This window comes from Ursus maritimus, unplaced genomic scaffold (assembly GCF_017311325.1).
Source record: "Ursus maritimus isolate PB19 unplaced genomic scaffold, ASM1731132v1 scaffold_29, whole genome shotgun sequence".
NCBI lineage: Eukaryota > Metazoa > Chordata > Mammalia > Carnivora > Ursidae > Ursus > Ursus maritimus.
The window spans coordinates 28,897,036-28,912,938 of record NW_024425452.1 but is presented as its reverse complement, the minus strand read 5'-3'; the positions used below and the strand labels follow the sequence as shown (position 1 = coordinate 28,912,938).

Here is a 15,903-nt window from a genome sequence, read left to right as displayed (position 1 = left end):
CAGTACAGGAAAGATTTTTTGGGAGGTCGTCTTTGGCAGAGAAAACAGTAGTGGTCAGAGACAAGGGCAACTTGTCAAAAAGGAAACATTATGTTTTGGGAACTGCACCTCATTTTGAATGATTCTAAGATGGGGAGGACTATTACACAAGAAGCCAAAGAGGACCTTAAACATCATCTAGGTATTTGGTTATTTCCCTTTTTAAGGGCTTTGATTAGTTCAATTCTTATTCGACCAAGCCTTCCTAAAAGCTTCTTACTGAGAATGATCACAGAAAGGTCATAAGAGTCCAACTGAAGTCAAGGACCTGACTCAAATATCGCCACCCCAAGAAAACTGTTCTGATTCCAACCAGTGAAAAATGGAATCTGTTCATGGTCTTATTTTTCAAAATATTTATTACAAAGTAAGCTCCATGAGAGAAGGATTGTGTGGGTTTTTTTAAAAGATTTATTTATTTGTGGGAGAGAAAAAGAGAGAGAGAGCGTGAGCACAAGTGGGGGGGGTGGAGGGAGAGAGAGACTCCCCACTGAGCAGGGAGCCCAATATGGGACTCGATTCCAGGACCCCGGGATCATGACCTGAACTGAAGGCAGACGCTGAACCGGGCCACCCAGGCGCCCGAGAAGGATTGTGTTTTATTTGTTTTTATTTTTCCTTAATGCAATGCCTAGCATAGTGTTTTATTAATAGAGGACAGTTAATAAATATTATATGTATGATCCCTTATGAGATTATGAGCTTCTTACGAGATGGGACCATCTTTTACTCATCTTTGTATCTGTGTAATCTGGTTCAGTATCCTGGTTTACATTATCCATTCTTTTATTTCCAGGATATTTATTGAACATCTATGATGTGGCACACAGAGTTCTAGGTGCTCCTACTGAAAGAGCAAACAAGACAACAGGGCTAGCAGTCACGTGGGAGCTGGATAACTGTTTGTTGCATTCAGTGGTGTTTATCAGCCAGACTCTTGACTTCCCACAAGCCTGGCACAGTGAAAGCCGTCCCTACCTTTCTCCTATATTCTCTTTGCCTTATTCCCTTATTTGTACACTGTGATTCTGGCTTTGAAACGGGAATAACTCCTGCTGCTCTTGTCATTCAGACTTTTCCCCTCAGAAACGGCATAAACTCCTGGTCTAAAACAATTCTAACCAAAAACACAATTTCACTGACCAAGATGGACTATGACAATTATAAATTGTAACGTGTGATTTACAATGTGCTCCAACAAAGGCAGGGATTTTTGCTTGTTTTGTCTGCTTCTATTTTCTCAGAACTTAGGATAGTACTTTCTCAATAAAAAATTTGTTGAGTAAATTGGTTGAATAAATAATCTGATATAAGTATCAAATGAAAGTTTATCAACAAAATATTTAAGATTATTTTTTGGAAAATAGTATTAGCCAGGGGAGCCAAAACATGCAACACATAATGTAAAAGAAGCTGAAAAACTGGGACACCTGGGTGGCTCTGTTGGTTAAGTGTCTGTCTTTAGCTTAGGTCATGATCCCAGGGTCCTGAGTTTGAGTCCTGCATCAGGCTCCTTGCTTAGCGGGGAGTCTGCTTCTCCCCCTATGTGTGCTCTCTCTCTCTGACAAATAAATAAATAAAATCTTTAAAAAAAAAAAGAAGCTGAAAAACTCAAGATGATTCTATAATGAAAAAGTTTCCTAAGATGGGAGGCAGAGAAGTTGGTCTCTGGGTGCTTTGCCATTAACTTGCAATAATAGGACTTTGGTCTGGTCATTTTAACCTTTATGCACCTCAGTTTTCTCATCTGTGAATTGAAGATGTTGAAAGAGATTTCTACACTCCCTTCCATGTCAGTATTAAATCTGTGTGATTGCTTAGGAATGATACCTGATGGGAGTTATATATTTGCGTGTCAGCCTTTGTATGGGCCATGCTAATCTTCTCTGTATTGTTCCAATTTCAATATGTGTGCTGCCAAAGCAAGCACCCTGATGGGAGTTACGTACAACCTAATTTGACTGTTCTGTAGACTACTTCCATCAGTTGCTGGTCATTTTCTCATATTCTAAATTTATTAATGTCTCAGATAGCGATGACAATGGCGATGGGCAGGCAAATAATAGAAACAATGGTATCAACTTACAGGAAAAACTTTCTAGCAGATGAAGCTTTATCAGAATACAAAATAAAATAGTAAGCTAAGGGATGAGTAAATAGGGAAAAAAATAAGATGATGCATTTCTATCTGTCTCTATGGCGCATTTGAATTTAAGTTGTGAATAGCAGAAAGAAGGTTGAATTGCTGCAGACTGATCCAGGAAGACAGATTTTCTTTTCTGGAAAATTCCTCATAGAATTTCACATGCTTCGTAGTCATTAAATCTGTTATCATCATTTTTAACAGTGATATGTCTTAGTGGATCTATTATTTATATTTAATACATAATAGTTTCTAATAGATTTGTATAAATTGGTAAAACAATGTATTTGATACAGTAAAATGAATACCGGTGATATTTACTTTCTGTGTTAAACCCTCTTGAGAGTTAACACTTAGGTAAAATGCTATAACACATAGATCACATTATTGAGGATTGCCTTGGGACAGGCCGCCGTTGCTATTTATCCAGATATACAGCCATCTGGGGCTTTCATCAGGGATGAGAATTCTCGGACAAAAACAAAGATTTACCATGAAGCCTGAAACAGGCAGACAAGTAGCTTTAAACAGTAAGCAATCTTTTCAGATTGATCTTTTTTTCTTTCAACAAGAGTCAGTGTCAATGATGTCTGGCTTTCCCCAGGATTCATGACATAAAATTTTTATCTTAGGAAATGTTTGTTAAAAACAGGGCGCATGGGTGTCTCAGTCCTTTAAGCATCAGACTCTTGGTTTTAGCTCAGGTTGTGATCTCAGTGTCATGGGACCTGCTCAGTGCCCAGTCTGCTTGTCCCTCTCTTTCCTCCCCCTCTGCACCTTCCCCCACTTGCACACCTGCTCTGTGCCCATGCTGTGATCTGAGCACACCTGAGTGTGTGCTCTCTCACTCTTTCTCTCTCTAAATGAATACATAAAATCCTAAAGAACAAACAGACAGTGTCTAGTGTGTACTTTTATCACACAATGCCTATAATGTAGCACCAGGATTTTGTTGTATCTGTCCATAATTATTTATCTGGAATGTAAGTTTTTGAAGAACCTGATTCTGGAAACTCATAAGACTATCGTAAAGATTGATGTTTGGGTATCCAGTAGAAACTTTTAAGAATCAAATGTTTTTTGATTTATTATATATTGGGCTAAATATGAAGGGAGTGGGGAGATAATTCTTCTAAGTCCTTTTTTAAAAGACTAAATAAAAAGTTTAAGACTGATAAAATACGACCTCTCAAAAACTTCTCAGCAACCTTTTGAGAAAAAAAAGTTGTGATTGGTAAGTCACATTGATGGTGAAACTAATTTACAAAGGCATTTTTACATAAATTTTATGTATCTGAACCTAGTCACCTTTGTCTAAATGCTCTATTTTGGTCTGACTTTGAAATTCTCATTTTTGCATACTGGATATCTCCTTGATTTTTGACTCATGTCATTTTCAAGGAAATCATAAAAAATTATGTCATTAGAATTTATATTTCGTGTTTTTTCCATTCAAATTTGTCCACTATAGTCCTCTTGCTACAAGATTACCTTATCCAGGGGCGCCTGGGTGGCGCAGTCGTTAAGCATCTGCCTTCGGCTCAGGGCGTGATCCCGGCGTTCTGGGGTCGAGCCCCACATCAGGCTCCTCCGCTGGGAGCCTGCTTCTTCCTCTCCCACTCCCCCTGCTTGTGTTCCCTCTCTCGCTGGCTGTCTCTATCTCTGTCAAATAAATAAATAAAATCTTAAAAAAAAAAGATTACCTTATCCAATACCAATATTCTGTCTTGTGATTATGTAGTACTTCAAAGAATTCATCCAGCCCCAAATCTCTAACTCTAAAGTCCAAGTTAGTTATCATCAAATCCATTTGGTTATTAATCCTATTGATAGATATTTATTGAGTATCTTCAGACCTGCTAAGCACTGTGTTGAGCACAACGGTGAGAATTTCCTCCACCTCAGTCTGTCTTTCTGCTTGTTTCTTCATTCATTCTTTTATTCAACAAATATTTAATAGACTCCTATTTTGTGCCAGGAAAAGTACTAAGTGGAGGAATTACAGTTTATAATTTTTTTAACCATGAAAGATGTAAATGGACAATTTCAGCTTTAAGAAGTAAGTGCTAGTATGATAAAGGTTTTCTACAGGAAGCTCTGGAAGATGGGTGAGCATGGAGGTTCAAGAAAAGGTTCTGCATTATTTAGTATCTTGCCTGAGATATCAAACCCAAGCCAGTTGTGTTCATTTGAATTTCTCTAGAAGTTGACCATGAGACAAGGATTCAAGTGCAAGTAGTTTATTTGGTAAACTGGTAGACAAATGGGGAAATAAAACAGGGAGGAGAAAGATGACAATAGAAAGTGTACATGCTCAAGCCAGTTACCACCATGGACAACTGGAACTCCACCCCTCTAGGGAAGCAGGAGAAACATTATGGTATACAACTTAGAGTTACCTAGCGTCCTCTGCCCTAAGTTGAAGAATCTGGTTTTTATTCACCAGCACCCTGTCCATCATTGTCCACTTCTGGGGACACTGACTCTTTGTCACTTCTAGCTTTCCTTATGCATGACCACATGTGCTCTTGAGGCTAATAAAACATTTAGACCAATAAGTGCAGATATTTACATTAAGCAGCCTTGGATGTATATAAATGAATGTTGCAGGCATTTGCACAGGGTAGCAACACCATCGGTTAAATCAGGTAATTCATAGAAGGAACTTAACACAGGAAATTGGCTGTGAAGTTGTCAGAAGTGCTGTAAGAACAAACAGGGGAAAAGTGAGGTGATACCAAGATTAGCAAGTGCAGGAAGTCAATATGACCCTTAGGGCAAGAGGAACACAGGAGGCAAAGAGTGTGTCTGGGCCCAGGAGGCAGGGCTGCGTAGCCGAAGCTGAATCACTGAGAAGACAAAGCAACCACTAGAGATGTTAATTGAAAGAGTAAGATAAAGATAGACCCTGGTTTTGTCTATCTTCCTGTTCTCCAGAGTCCAGCCAGTACTTCCCATTGGCCAAACCCAGCTGAGAAGACATTAGTCAGAGAAGTCTGGTAAGTGTGGCTTCGGGGATCAGGCCCTTGAAATACACAGCATAGTAGAGAAGGGCAGGGGATAGACCTCAGCCAAAAGGCAAATAACCAGCCAGGGTCTTTAGATATGCTGCCTACACAGAGTTGCCAAGATTTCCCCCACCTAATTTTATTTTGCCCTTTTTGTCACCAAACCACCTCTATTGCATTGAGGGTAGTGTCTTTCTAACCCTAAAAAAGTGATATACTCAGGCTGTTTTCCCAGTCTACAATCCTCCTTTCTACAACTAATGGTCTTTCAAAGTCCAGGTTATGACCTTCCCAAATATTCTAGGTGGCAATGATGGCCCCTTTCCTGGGAGTTTTAGTGTCTGTGTTTGTGTGTGTGAGACACATTATTCTATGCCACCGTGCACTGGTTCCTGTTTAATGATGTTTTATTTGCCTCTTCCCCACCTCCCCGAAGGGGAGGGACCTGTATGAGTCAGAATTACTTTGTGCTATTTGACAGAAGAGCAAAAATGTCACCGACTATTTTTCTCTCTTGTGTAAACATGGATCATCTAGGCTGATATGACAGTTTCTCTACCATCAAGGATCTATAGCCCTAATCCTAAATACCTGCTTCCACTTCATGATCTGAGCTAGCTGCCGTGAACCTAAGCACTACGCCCACATTCTCGCTAGCAGGATGGAGGCCGTGAGGAAGAGAAGACCAACCTCCTGGTAGATCACTTCAAGGTTAGTACATATCATGCGCACTTATAGCCACATAGTCATGGTCACACTTGGATGCCAGAGAGTCTGGCATATTACTTATTCCGAATAGTCCTATGTATTATGCTGGATCTTTTAAGAAGCAAACATCAAGATAGAATTAGCTGTACAAAATCTTACCTGGGTGGGGGTGGGGGTGCCTCTGAAGAAGAAAGGAGACAGAGTAGGAGCAGGCAGGGAAGACTTTCAGATCATGATTGATGCAGATCAGACACCTGAGAAAGGAAGGAATTGGGTAGGAAGAACTTCATACTGCAGTACAACTCTGAGAAAGTCTCAGGGAGGCCTGTAGGAAGCCCCAGAGCAAGGATTTCCCATTAAAAAAGTCCGACGTTGGTCATGAATGGCCCAGTTTGTGCTCTCACTGTGCGCAGTCCTCCCAACTGGTGGTCCTCCCACCCCGTCTCTGGCAGGGGTGATGAGTGGCAGTCCCGGGGGTTGCCACAGTAGGTGACCATGGCCCCCTTGCTTCGATTACTACAAAATATTCACGGAATCCTTCCTCGCACTTCTTTTCTACCCTGTTAGCTTCCAATGCAACATTATATACGTGGCTGTGGAATAGTACACACACGTGCTCTCGGAGTAATTTTCTGACTTTAAATGCCGGGTCATACTCTAGTTTTTTCCTGGTTTTCTGAGCACAACCACACAGAGAGACTTTCAGATGTAACCAGATTCTGAGTTCCAACATAGTCTTGAAAGCCAAGAAAAATTTTCTAAGAGTTGGGATTTTATCCGTTGTCAAATGGAAGTTAAGGGGGTGAACACTGACAAAGGCAGCAGAATATTATGGGTTTGCAGAATTCAGAAGGAAATGAACACATGTACTTTCAGAGATGAAAGCTAGTTCCACTTCTGCTCTTAGTGAACAGCTGAGGGAACAGAGGCACAGGTGATAACCTACCTAAGTTCTCACGGTACATTGAGGCATCGTCAGGCCGAGGTCCCTGGTCTCCCAATTTCCCAATATTACGGTCTGTGCTGTGCTCTGCCTCTCTTTTTGCATCGGGCTTTATCACCAAACTTTGCTAACTGGTAAGTTCTATTTGGAGGTCATATCCTACAAAAAGAATTGAAGAGAAAGAAAGTGATTCGGGTTTTAAAGGTCAGGCCAAAAAGGCTATTTTCCTAGAGAATGAAAGACTTTGTTATACCCATTAAGCATAGTAATTGGTGACTGATAGTCATAATGCCTTATGCTCTGGTTAACCCAATCAACAGGATCTGTAAAATAGCAATCCATTCGCTGCTTACACTAGGAGGGGCTTCTGGAGAAATGCTAGGCTTTCATATTAATTGGAACAAATTGCACATAATGGGTTTCTTCTAAATGGTCTGATGCCTTACGCTGTCAAGTCTTCGCAGTCCAGATCTGGAGGATAACTGTCTTGGGCATAAAGATGCAAACAGCTTCATCTGCCCAAAGTTGTTCACCTGCGGTGTGAGAGGATTGCCGCATGAGTCACAAGTAATAGTAGTTTGCTACTCCTTCTCCCATTATTGTTAAGCAGCAAATAAACCGCAAAGCTAAACACTCACCCCAGGCTTCCTTACGTCTTCATTTCCGTACCTCTGAGAATTCGGGTGCCTTTTCCACAAGTTTACAGCTTCATAAGACATCACTACAGCCCTTCGGTTGCAGTAACGTTCTGCCAGGTGCGGTGCTCAGAATGGCATCCTGTGTACTACTAACAGTGCATTAAATCTCTCTCAGATCCTGCCGACCCCCAGGATCAAGGCCGTTCTGGGGGAGCTGTTTGAAGAGATTGCTGATGCTCAGGATTGATAACAAGGAGCCAAGGGTGAAGGTTGCATTCAGTACTGAAACTGCGTCTTCTTTTACAATAAACACCTCAGCTTTCTTTTCTCTTTTGGACCCTGATGTAATAATGATAACTAGAGAACGGTCTTCAGCAAAGAGAAGGTAACTGGTCCAATTAGGTAACAATACACACATCATGCAAACACCAGGAGCAAGATAAAAAACGATCAGTGTTGGGCTAGTTTGTCGTGACTTTTCTGCTGTTTCCTAGTCACACTTAGGAATAAGTGCCAGGTAATTAACCATGGCCCCTTTAATCAAATAATGAGAGATTAGCTGCTAGTAACAGAATATTCAGACAAGAGTGGCCCAGACAATAAGAACTTTACTATCTTACCTAGTAAGAAGTCTGGAAAGAGGTGGTTTTAGGGTTTATTTAGGGATTCAGTGACATCATACAGGGTTAAGGATCTTGTCATTTTTTCCAATCTACCACCCAACATTTACTATGTTCATGGTCATTATGGTTGGTCAGAGAGTACATTGACCAGTTATTAATTTAAAAAACAAAAATCAGGGACACATGGATGGCTCAGTTGGTTAAGCATCTGCCTTCAACTCAGGTCAAGATCCCAGGGTCCTGGGATTGAGTCCCACATCAGTTTCCTTGCTCAGCAGGGAGCCTGCTTCTCCCTCTGCCTGCTGCTCCCCCTGTTTGCTCTCTCTCTCTCTGACAAATAAATAAAATCTTAAAAATATAAATAAAAAACAAAAATCCCTAATTCCCAGTGGATTAAGTGCAATTTATAAACTTTGTAAAAAAAATGGAGGGTAATACTTTTATGACATTATCCTAGGGAAGGAGGAACATTTTAAGAAGTTACACAAAATTTTAAAAATCACAAAATTATTAATTTAGCTATTATTAAAATTAACATATTCTATTGGTTAAATTGTTATAAAGAGAGTAAAGATATAAGCCACAAACTAAAAAATATTTATAACACAGATAGCCAATAAAGGAATAAATTCAGGATATGTATATATTAGTATAATACTTACCTATTAATAAGAAAACAAACACTCAAATAGGAAAATGAGCAAAAGATACGATTTCATAGCAGAGCAAATAAAGGCCCTTAATCACATAAAAGAGATGTTCAACCTATTTAATAGTTAGGTAATTTGATAATTAAAACCACAGCTGCAACGGACTGAATTTTTGCCCCCCAACAATTCATATGTTGCAGTTCTAACCACCAACACAATGCTATTTGGAGATGAGGCCTTTGGAAGATAAAGTTGCATTAGTTTATGAGGGTGGGGCCCTCATGATAGGATTAGCGGTCTTAGAAGAAGAAGAGAAGGAGGTCCTTCTCTTGCCAAGTGAGGTCATACTGAGAAGGTAGCCATGGGCAAGCTAGGGAGAGAGCTCTCACCAAAACTTGACTTTGTTAACACCCTGATCTCAAACTTCGAGCCTCCAAAACTGTGAGAAAATAATTTCTGTTTTTAAGCCACCCAGGCTATTATGGTATTTTGTTACGGCAGCCAGAGCTGACGAAGACGATAGCATACATCCGATTGGCAGCTGTTAAAAAATGAGATCATACCATGTGTTTGGCCAATTTGTGGATTAAAAGAAATTACATCCACTGCTTGTGGGTGAATAAATTGGAACAACCGTGTTGGAAAGCATTTTGGCATTCCCCAGGAATCTGAGCATGTAAACATCCTACCTTTCACCTAGAAATTAGGGAAACATTTCCAAATGTGCGCCGGGAAGCAAGCATGTGAATGTGCAAAACAGCTTTGTCCAACATGGCCCCAAACTACAATGATCCTGAATGCTTATCAACAGCTAAATGGACAAATACATTGTGATACATTCATAATACACAAGACTGCTGTACTACAGTGAATATAAACTGTAACTAACCCACAGGGTAAATGTCAAAAAGATAATATAAAATGAAAGAAGCAAGTCACAAAAGAATTCTTACAATATGATTTCATTTATGTGAAGTTCAAAAACAGGAAAAACAAAATTTCATTTTATTTTATTTTTTCAAATATATTTAATATACTGTGGTATATTAGTTTCAGGTGTGTAATATGATGATTCAACAATTCTATTCATTTTTCAGTGCTCGTCAAGATAAGTGTACTCTAAATCCCCTGTATCTGTTTTACCCATCCCCTCCCCCACTTCCTCTCTGGCAACCAGTTTGTTCTCTGTATTTGAGTCTGGTTTTCTTGTTTATCTTTTTTTTTCTTTGTGTATTCATTTATTTGTTTCTTAAATTCCACATATGAGTGAAATCTTATGGTATCTGTCTTGCTCTATCGGACTTACTTCACTTAGCATTATACCCTGTAGGTCCATCCATGTTGCAAGTGGCAAGATTTCATCTTTTTATGACTAATATTCCATTATATATACACCACATCTTCTTCATCCATTCATCTATCACTTCCATATCTTGGCTTTTGTAAATAATGCTGCAGTAAACATAGGGGTGCGTATATCCTTTCCAGTGTTTTCATTTACTTTGGGTAAATATGCAGTAGTGGAATTACTGGGTCATACGGCAATTCTATTTTATTTAAGTTTGTCAGGAACCTCCGTACCATCTTCCACAGTGGCTGCACCACACTGCTTTGCTACCAGCAGTGCAGAAGATTCCAATTTTTCCATATCCTCTCTAACACTTGTTTCTTGTGTTTCTGATTTTAGCCATTGTGACACATGTGAGGTGATATCCCATGGTGGCTTTGATTTGCATTTTCCTGATGATGAGTGACGTTGAGCATCTTTTCATATGTCTGTGGGGCTTGTATGTCTTCTTTGGAAAAAATGCCTGTTCAGGTCCTCTGCCCATTTTTTAATCAGATTATTTGGGGTTTTTTTTGGTGTTGAGTTGTGTAAATTCTTTATGTATTTTGCATATTAAGTCATCATTGGATATATTATTTGCAAATATCTTCTCTCATTCTTTGGTTGCCTTTTTGTTTTATTGTTGGTTTTCTTCACTGTGCAAAAGCTTTATATTTTGGTGTAGTCCCAACAGTTTAATTTTGCATTTGTTTCCTTCGGCTGAGGAGACATATCCAGAAAAATGTGTCTATGGGTAACGTCAAAGAAATTACTGCCTATGATTTCTTCTTGGATTTTTATGGTTTCAGGTCTTACATGTAGATCTTCAATCCATTTTTTTAAATCAGCATTACTAGGCAAAATTGACATAAAATTGACTATGTATATTTAAAGTGTAAAATCAGATACACATTGACATATGCATATATCTGTGAAACCATCACCATAATCAAAACAGTGAACATATTCATTACTCCCAGTTTCCTTCTGCTCCTTTGTAATTCACATCTTCTGTGTCACATCCCCCATTCTTATCAGAGATCTGCCTTTTATTACTATGTGTTAGTTTGTCTTTTCCATAGGTTTATATAAATGAAACCATACAGTAAGATTATTTCTTGATTTGTCTTCTTTCACTCAGAATAATCATCTTGAGATCAACTATGCTGTTGTTATAACAATAGTTCATTCTTTTTTAATTGCTGAATAGTATTGTATGGATATACCATAATGTATTTTATCCATTCACCTGTTGGCTGACATTTCAATAGTTTCCTCGTTTGGGCTATTATAAATAAAACTGCTATGAACATTCCTATACAAGTCTCTGTACGCACATTTTTTCCTTTTCTCTTCAAGTGGGATGGCTAAATCATTGTTAGGTGTGTGCTCAACTATGTAAGAAATTTCCAAATTGTTTTCCAAAAAGATCATACCATTTTATATTTCCACTAGGAGAGCATGAGCATTCTAATTTCTCCACACCTTTGTCCAAACCTGGTATGTTTGGGTTTTTTAAATTTTAGATATTCTGATAGGTGTGAAGTAGTATTTCATTGTGGTTTTGATTTGCATTTCCCTAATTCACATAGTAACCGATGATATTGAACATCTTGTCATATCATTACTTGCCATCCATCTATCCTTTGGTGAAATACCTGTTCAAATATTTGGATCGTTTTTAAATTTGGTGTTTGGGTTTTTATATCATTATTGTTGAGTTTTTAAAGTTCATCACATATTCTGGATACAAGTTCTTTATCAAATATAAGCTTTGCAAATATTTATTACTAGTCTGTGGGCTTGTCTTTTAATTCTCTTGACAGTATCTTTCAGGGAGCAGAAGCGCTTTAATTTTGGTGAGGTCCGATTTAAAAAGTTATTCTTTTATGGATTATGCTTTTGGTATTATATATAAGAAATCTTTGTCTAACCCAAATTCACTCAGACTTTCTCTTACATTTTCTTCTGGAAGTTTTATAGTTTTCAGTTTTCTATTTAGGTCTATAATCTCTTTGAATTGTTTTTTATATGATATGAGGTATGGATTGAAGTACACGGGTTGTTTTGTTTTTTGTTTTTGTTTTTGTTTTTTTTTTTGCATTTGGACAAATATTCCAATATTCCAGCACCATTTGTGGATAAGACTGTCCTTTGTCCACTAAGTTACCTTTGTACCTTTGTTAAAAAATTGGTCATCCCTATTTGTGTAGGTTCATTTCAGGATTCTTTATTCTAAAATAATGTATTTTAAAACAATATATAAATAAGGGATTAAACTATAAATAAAATAAAAAGAATGATTAACACAAATTTCAGGGTCATGATTACCTTCACGTGAGTTGACAGAGCAATGAAGTATGAGATCAAAGAAAGGCTTTTATGACACAAAATGTTCTGCTTTTTTAAGTTGGGTTATGGGTATAAGCTGTTTGGTTTTATTCTTAGTCTTTAAACTTGACTTTTACATTACAGAAAATCTATTTTATAAACTGTACTCTAGAAACCCTATATTTCACACAAAAAAGTACCCCCACACTGACTTCTCTGTAGCTTCTATTAGTCAAAACTGGTTTACATGATGTTCCCCTAAACAATCATTGCCAAAAGGAAGTTGAATTTTTATGTGTTTCAAGGTGACCAAAGCCAATGTGCTGTTATTAAGCTATGTTCTCATTGCCTCAAACCCATTTTTCTATACAATTTTCCTCCCTGACCCACAGTTGTCTTTCTGCGGTTTCAGTAACCAGGGCCAGGTGCCATCAGGAAGCAGATGATCCTTCTGACGTATCATCGGAAGGTCAGGAGTAGTCTTAACACTACATCACAGTGCCTTTGACATTCACCTCACTTCCTCTCATTATGTAGGCATTTATCATCTCACATCATCACAAAAGAAGGGTGAGTACAGTACAATAAGATATTTTGAGAGAAAGAGGCACATTACTTTTATTACAGTATATTACAGTTACAATTGTTCTATTTTATTATTAGTTATTGTTGTTAATCTCTTACTGTGCCTAATTTATAAGTTAAAATTTGTCATAAATATGCATGTAGAGGGAAAAAAAACCTACTAATATATAGAGTTCGGTACTATCTGTGCTTTCAGGCATCCACTAAGAGTCTTGGAATGTGTCCCCCACAGTTAAGGGGGGGTGCCATGAACTCGGCTTCGTGAAGCTGGGGCTGAAACTGCAAACGTTTCCCCTTTGCCGACTCCCTCTCTGTTAGGCTGACAGCAGAGGGCGCTAGAGGCAGCCCGGACAGCAGCAAGCTAGAAAAGGGATAGGAAACTTCCTCAGCAACCTGGTCCTGCTAGCAGCTCGGTTCCAGTCTTCAGATTGTATTCCACATTTCTAGACCAGTCACGGAGTTATCAACACCAGGAAGTGCCGCCTTTGCCTTGGTCTGAGTCCAGATTTCCTCCCATTTTCTCGGGTCTGATAAACAGAATTCTTCCCTTTGTTCCTCTCAAGACCTGGGGCTGGAAGCCGGTTCCTACATTTTCGATCATCTTCACCTCACAATTCCCTTTTTGCCTAGTAGTCTTCAGAAAACCTTCCAGTTACCCAATTCTCTGTATCAAATTCACTCTTAAAATAGCTGTAGTGGTTTCAGTTTTGCTGACTTGACTCTGAGTATGTCATTCATATTAGCTTTTTCTTTCTGGAAGATATGGTAGCCTCCAAGAGGAAGTTATATGTTAAAGCTACCACACAACGTTGGTTTTTTTTTGTTTTGTTTTGTTTTGTTTTGTTTTTAACTTTTCTTTTTAATCACGTGGTTTATTACAGTAAGAACTAGTCTTACATTAAGTTCTGCTACACACTCCAACATCTATTAGCCACCAGGATCAAAACTGGTATAATAAATTTTGCAATTCATTGAAGTACCAGTTTTTATCTTTATAAATGCTTGGAGAAAAAAACACTTTGTAAGATAGGTGCAGTCGAAGCAGGTCGCACATATTGTAATGGCAGAATTCAGCTAGCCTTTTAGCCAGAACAGGTGCGAGGACCCTCCAAAACCATTTTAACACAGTTCTGAAGCTTAAGTTAAGGACGCAGCTTTGTAAGGACCGTAGGCTATTGAGCTCACTAAGTTCTTCTTTTTTTTTTTAATGTTTTTTTATTATATTATGTTAGTCACCATACAGTACATCCCTGGTTTCTGATGTAAAGTTCCATGAATCATTAGTTGCGTATAATACCCAGTGCACCATGCAATACGTGCCCTCCTTACTGCCCATCACCGGTCTATCCCATTCCCCCACCCCCTCCCCTCTGAAGCCCTCAGTTTGTTTCCCAGAGTCCATAGTCTCTCATGCTTCATTCCCCCTTCTCACTAAGTTCTTACACACATCCTATGTAATGATGAAAAGGCCGATGTACACATTTGAACAACACTTAGTCAACAAATGAAAAAATATTTTCTAACAAGGTCTCTGATGCTTGATAGAAATAGCAGTAGTGAGGGGCGCCGGGGTGGCTCAGTCGGTTAATGGTACGACTCTTGATCTCAGATCAGGTCTTGATCTCACGGTTGTGAGTTCGAGCCCCGCATTAGAGCCCACTTAAAAAAAAAACAGTAGTGAAAACACCTGCAGTTAGTGGTGTCTGAACTGTATATACAAGACTAGAATCTTTTAAATTCTGACTGTCTATACCAGGATTAGAGTATTTCACATGACAACTAACGGCCCCAGAAGTATACAAAAAATAATACATATCCAGGCACTGTACACATGCAGCATACGTGTGTGTGCACGCATGTACTCCTCAGTAATGAAGTAGCACAGTGTAATTTATAGTTAGCATAGCATCTAGCATGGTTCATATCCTGAGGCTGGAAGAAAAGCCTTCCCTGGATACATTACCTCCCCCTGCCTAAGTAATACTGGGGTTCTATTGTCAAGACCAACAATATCTGCCTCAAGCCTAAGTATGTTTTCTAGATTCGTAAATCTTAACATGTTAGGCTGGTGGAATTTAACTTTATTGGATTGTATGAAGAAGACTAAAATTTTATTTGTGACTCTAGTATTTATATAAACGTTTCCATATTTCACGCATATTTCCATATTAAACCCAGTTCTGGTTTATTTTTGTTATCTTAGTACTTATTGGCAAGAACTCCTTCCAGTTTCAATAGTGATCAGGTTTGAACAATACAATATTCAATAATTCAAGTAAATAAAGTAATAAAATGAACCATGTCACTTTTCATTGTCAACATGCTCAATTAGTTTGGGTGGAAACATAAAATGCTATATAGTCTCTAAAAATGTTCTCTATTAAGGTTGAAAGGTGGATTATTATTTAAATTTATTTTCAGAACTTCAGTAAGTTTTACTTTCTATACTTCTAACCCTCTACATGTCTGTATGAATTCTTAGTATGAATTTAAAGTACTTTTTCTCTGCATATTGGGAGAATGTGGTATGTAATTAAAATGAAAGATTAAAATTTGATGAGAAAACTCTGTTCTCCTCTGTTTTCTAACAAATGAAATATCAATGTGTTCTTAGATTATAGATGAGAGTTTTCAACCAAGAAATGTAAATTGATTGGGAGTGATTTAGTGCAAAGTCACTGCATCTGTACTAATTATACAACATAAGAAATCAACTTTAACTCAGAAATCTCAAAATCTGCTACAATGTTAGTGAAAGCATTAGTAGCTAAAACCTCTGGCTTTTAATTCAACTGATCAGAGCCATTTAAAGGAATAAAAAATGTGCAGAACCAGAGAGACACTTGAAAGTTCAAAAGGTAGGAAAGAAGATGTTCGTGTGGAACAGGCACCTTAAAACTACAGTAAT

General features: G+C 38.3%; 1 non-coding gene across 1 annotated transcript; it reads right to left on the bottom strand.

Annotated features, from left to right (window-relative positions):
• Positions 1 to 1,863: 1,863 nt before the first annotated feature.
• LOC121105739 lies at positions 1,864 to 1,969 on the bottom strand. Its single transcript, XR_005838390.1, has one exon. It is a non-coding gene; the product is annotated as a U6 spliceosomal RNA (small nuclear RNA).
• Between the last annotated feature and the right edge of the window lie 13,934 nt (positions 1,970 to 15,903).